At 42.1% G+C, this 5387-nt stretch overlaps 1 protein-coding gene across 3 annotated transcripts in view; it reads right to left on the bottom strand.

Annotated features, from left to right (window-relative positions):
* ZC3H14 (zinc finger CCCH-type containing 14) overlaps positions 1–991 on the bottom strand; it is a 24660-nt gene extending 23669 nt beyond the window's left edge. For all 3 annotated transcript variants that reach the window (XM_008629695.2, XM_017728978.1, XM_017728977.1), the window contains exon 1: positions 661–991. The gene's annotated coding sequence lies outside the window, so the exon portion shown is untranslated. The remainder of the gene's footprint in view (positions 1–660) is intronic.
* Positions 992–5387: the final 4396 nt, after the last annotated feature.

The following is a 5387-nucleotide window of genomic DNA, read 5'->3' as shown; positions in this document are numbered from 1 at the left end:
GGGCAAAGCAAACAGGCGTGGGTCGGACACACGGCTGAGGGGGTACGGGCCACAGGGCCTGCTCCCGATGGCCCGAGCGGGGAGCTAGGCTAACTCTGAATGCCAGAACAACAGCTACGACGTTATTTTACTATTAATGCTCTTGCTCCAGAACTACACAAATTGAAGATTCAGGTATCTGTTAAAAAAACAAATAAATTATGGTATAGCCATACACAAAGTATCCAAGTTACTTTTAATGCCACACTACAGCTATACAGGTTTCCTGGTGCCCACCACAGCCACTGCATCACCTCCCTTTCTCAGCAGGGCAGGAGCGAGAAAATATAACAAAAAGGCTCACATGTTGAGAAAAAGGACAGGAGAGATCACTCACCAATTACTGTCACAGACAAAACAGACTCGGGGAAATTAGTTTAATTAACTAACAATCAAATCAGACTAAGATAATGAGAAATAAACCCAAATCTTAAAACACCTTCCCCACACCCCTTCCTTCTTCCTGAGCTTAATTTTACTCCTGATTCTCTACCCGTCTTCCCCCAACGCAGGGGAACAGGAATGGGGGTTACGCTCAGTTCATCATCTATTGTTTCTGACACTGCTTCCTTCTCTCCTGCTCCCAGTAGAAACAGCCTACCACAAAGACTGTATACTCACTGTTCCAATGTGGGTCCTTTTCACGGGCTGCAATTCCTCACAACATGTCCTGCCATGGGTTCTTTCCACGGGGTACAGTCAGTCCTTCAGGAACAGGCTGCTCCAGTGTGGGTCCCCACAGGGTCACAAGTCCCAACAGCAGACCTGCTCCAGCATGGGCTCAGCTCTTCACAGGGCCACAGATCCTCCCAGGAGCCTGTTCCGGCTTCCCACAGGTTCCCAGCCTCCAGGCATCCATGTGCTCCAGTGTGGGGGTCTTCCATGGGCTGCAGGTGGATCTCTACTCCCGCACTGACCTCCGTGGGCTGCAGGGGCACAGCTGCCTCACCATGGTTTTCACCACAGGCTGCAGGAGAATCTCAGCTTTGGCGCCTGGAGCATCTCCTCCCCCTCCTTCTGCACTGACCTTGGCTCCCGCAGAGCTGTTGCTCTCACATATTTTCATTCCTCACTCTGGCTGAAATCTGCTTCTGTGCAACAACTTTTCTACCCTTCTTAAAAATGTCATCCCAGAGGCGCTACCAATGTCGGTGATGGGCTTGAGCTTGGCCTTGGCCAGTGGAAGGGCTATCCTGGAGCTGGCTGGCATTTTCTCTATCAGACATGGAGGAGGCTTCCAGCAGCTTCTCGCAGACATCACCCCTGTAGCCCCTCCACACCCAGTACAAGAATCCACTGGTCTTACTGCTACAAGGAATCAGTTGCAGGGGGAGGAAGAACTCTGTGGAGAAAAGCCCACAAGGTACACATAATAGTAAGCAAAAAATAACGTTTGAGCCAAACAATTTATCTTTTGCACCACTGCCCCAGATTAACTTCAGCTGATTTAGTGAGTACTAATATTATAGAAAGCCCAGCCTACAGATAAAGGGTCTTTTACAAGTAATGTGACTGGTTAAAATAAACTCCAGGCATTGTAGTTAACAGCTGTATTAATCACTTTCTGCATCACTGTTCCTAATATAAATCAAACATCATACAGAGATAGCTTAGACTAATTGTTGCTAATTATCTGAGCTGTTTGCCTGACTCCACTTATAATATATTGGTGTTACAGTGAGATGGAATCAATAACAAATTAGTTTAATTACACCATTACATATTAACCTTTAAGAGACACATTTTACTTTCTTAAGATTTCAAATATGTTGTGCTACTTTATTATTGGAATAAGAAAAATAATTATCGCAGCACAGAAACAAGAATTAAGTTTATTTCAAAAGTAAGGGATTTACTTTAGAAAGAGCTACTGTGTTTGAATAAAGTTTCCTTTGCAAATAACAACAGGAGATCATTGCTTCAAGTTCACACTACATTCTGTGTAGGAACACTACCTATTTTCTTCTAATAGGAAAATTCTATAACCTTCATTAGCTACTTAATAGAACTTGTTCGACACTTTATTGCACCTTGTAAATAAAAACTAATGTTGCACACGTGAAATTGCAGGCTTCAAGCATGTAATAGACATATGGTATGGTCATTTTTCTAGTATTCCTCCCTACTACCATCAAAAGTATATAATGATGCATAAAGACCCAGCCATCGCTTGGTTTTTTGCAAATAAGAAATAGAATGATGAAAAAACAGGAAGGCTTCAGAGACAAAGCATTATGAATAAAGTGAATTTGTTTAGAGAACAGCTTTCACATTTAGAATTAGCGGTATTCTGACTTTTCAGTTCATGAAGTTACTATTTTGTATGGTGTAAATTAAGGTATTTTCCCACACGACTTCTTCATTGTTTCAGCACTTTAGGAAAGCCCCTTTTTGGAGGGGTTTTCAGCCACTGGGAGCTGGCAGAAGGGGGTTTTACCCCTCATGTGCCGACACAAAGAAGCCCGGCGGTCAACGCTGAAACCCCTCTGGAAGGCGGCACTCAGTGCCCAACACACAATGAAAAAGGGGTAGAGCTCCTCACCCAAAAGGGGCTGTATCCTTCTGTCGCTGTTGAGCAGGCACACAGCTGAAGATAAAGAATTAAAGAGAGGAGACTCTCCGTAGGTATTCCACACAGGCTCATTCCCACGAAAAGACAGGGACGAAGAGACCAAGTGGTGGGAGGGTCCAGGGATCTTATACTGGGTACAGACTAGGTGGGGAAGGGGATCTCAGCCAATGGGATAGAGACAAGCAGGTGGGATTGACAGGAAGGGAACCAATGGGAACAACACATTGGAGGGAGTCAGGAAAGGATCCAATGGGGCGTCAAGGAACACGGAACTTTCTAGAACTAATACATATTAAAGAAGGAAAATGAATATACATAATCATACATAAAACAAGAAGACAAAATATTAACCAATCAGAGGAAAACATGCAAAAGATAAAACCAGGGAACCATGGGTTCTCACCAAAGTTACTTGCTAAACTTGGGTTGCTGTCCACCAGAGCTGGTTGTCTGAGTTTTCTTCAGGACAGAGTAGCTGCTAGCGCCTGTACTGCTGCACCTTTTATTAGTTTCCGGATTATCTTGCCTGTGTTTTTATTACAACTGGCTAGCTTTCTACTAGGCTGAGAAGTATGTACTTGCATACCACTTTTTCTTCCTGGAGAGTGCCTGATTCTGCTTCCAACTTTCTGTTTTACCTTTAGTCAATACAAAGACCAGATGTGGGAGAGTTCCTCCAGAACTGAAATAAGGTGAATATTTGCATGAACTTCCGCCTATTGGCTGATAACTCAAACTGCAATCACATATTTGGACCAAGAAAAAAAAAAAAACCACCAAACCAACCCTCCAAAAACCTATCTCAGAAGGGAGGATGTCTTTCTTTTTCTGAGAAACAAATACGTTTATCCCTGTTCCACTATGGGCAGGCCATATTCAACCCAGTGGGCAGAGAATTTCCATTGTACCTATAGAACAAGGGGTGCAAAATTCAGCTGTGGGAATTTATTTGTCTCCTCAGATAAACTTCAACAACAGAATAAAGAGTATGGCAAAGATGAAGTCAAGAACCATGAATGTCATGAGTGTTGACCAGGGCTTAAAGGGGGAAGCAGAAGCTCAGTGTTGTGCCCTCAGGTAATCACTCTAGGTCTTACTGATGTGTCCTTATCAGAGTCCATCACATGTTCATGGATGGCTTTGTCTCTTTGTCCCTTTTATTGGAGTTGAGAGTTGGAGCAAAGAGGTAATAATATAAAGGTGGTGAGATTAAAAAAATTAGGTGGGGCAAAATGGAAAAGGTGCTGAAAAACACAAAGTTAGGACACAAACTGGGGTTATAAGAAGAAAAAAGCAGAGGAAAAAAAGTATTTGTGAATGAAAATGTGATGAGCTTCAAAAGAAGAAGGAGGCTGCAGAGGAGCATACTGACAATGTCCTAGCTGTCTCTTCTAAGATGAGGTGTTTTTAGTGTAAATGAAAAGAAGAAAAATGCAGCAAGTACTAACTATGGAAAGCAAGGAAAGTCTAATAAATGCAAGTTCTAGGCAGGGAATCAGGCAGGAAAAGGGTGTGATGAAGAATTAGAATAGGAAATGTGACAGATAAGAGAATTCAGACTTTGTTTTCAGTATTAATTGTTTAGAAATAGGAGGGGTTGCCTGTGTAATCCCGAATTTTCATGGCTTGGATTTTTCATACATTGTATCAGTGAGTTTTCTCCGGCAAGTAACTGCAGTTCTGTCCTCTAGCAGACACCTTTAGGAAAGGGTATCCATTTAGGTTAGTTCAAGGTTAGTTAATTTTACTCAATGTAAGATTCCCCCAACTAATGTTTTATATATTGCTTATGAACTGCTAATCATAATTATGGCTGATGTATGGAGGGAAAAAAGAGAAACTCCTCTGATGTCAGGAAAGACGATGTGTCTAGGAGAAATAACTCAGAAGAATTCATTATAGTACAAAATTACCTACATATTTCAGCTGAGATTAGTGTCCTTGTGAACAACTTGCTATTTGCATAGTTGACCTGCAGGTTAAACCTGCTCAGACAGTAGCATGTTTATGCACTTTACATTACCAAAACACTTTCTAGGTTTTACAGTTATTAGTCAGCATCCACATACTCTACCTTTTTCCTCATCCCTGACTGGTTCCAAGTTTCTGTATACTTTTGCCTGGTTCACTCAATGTGGAGAGCCATAATATTCCAAACTGCATGAAACAATCGTTGATTTCACATGCACACAAACCCACAGAGGTCTTCATATGCTTGTGAGACTGGAGCACAGCTCCTCTTATGGTGTTTGCATTAAACAGTTGAACACTGTAAATATTCCTGAATTTATATGCATTTAAAGCTCGCTAAGGCAGTTGTTATTAAGGGTATAATTTGTAGTGACACCTTTGGGAGTTTTTAAGTCCAGGCAGGGGCTGAAAGATCAGCCTTTAGTCTGCATTTTTTTTGCTGTGTATCTCGCCAACAGCTGAAACTTTGCAAGGACATAAGTGTATGTGCATAGGTCATTTGGTAAGGCACACAGGAATTAAACCTTGAAAATATTTTCAAGCTGTATGAAAACAAGACCAACAGAATTTTGGTAAGATATTTGCCTTAACTGGAAAGGCTTAAAATAAATGATCATATGATTAAAAAAAGCAAGGATTGCCTGCTATTTGTTGTAACCCCTATTTCTGTAGTGCCCCTGTAGCCAGAGAAGCAGCTGTTCATTGCTGACATTCTCCCTGCCAGGCATTCCAACTCTCTGAGGTAATGGGCTACAAGCATACGGGCCTTCGCTTTAATTCTTTCAGCGTATCCTTCCGCATGGAT

The sequence above is a fragment of the Corvus brachyrhynchos genome, unplaced genomic scaffold (assembly GCF_000691975.1).
Source record: "Corvus brachyrhynchos isolate BGI_N302 unplaced genomic scaffold, ASM69197v1 scaffold1, whole genome shotgun sequence".
In the NCBI taxonomy this organism is placed as follows: Eukaryota; Metazoa; Chordata; class Aves; order Passeriformes; family Corvidae; genus Corvus; species Corvus brachyrhynchos.
The sequence above is the reverse complement of the archived record's forward strand: the minus strand, read 5'-3'. Positions and strand labels throughout refer to the sequence as shown.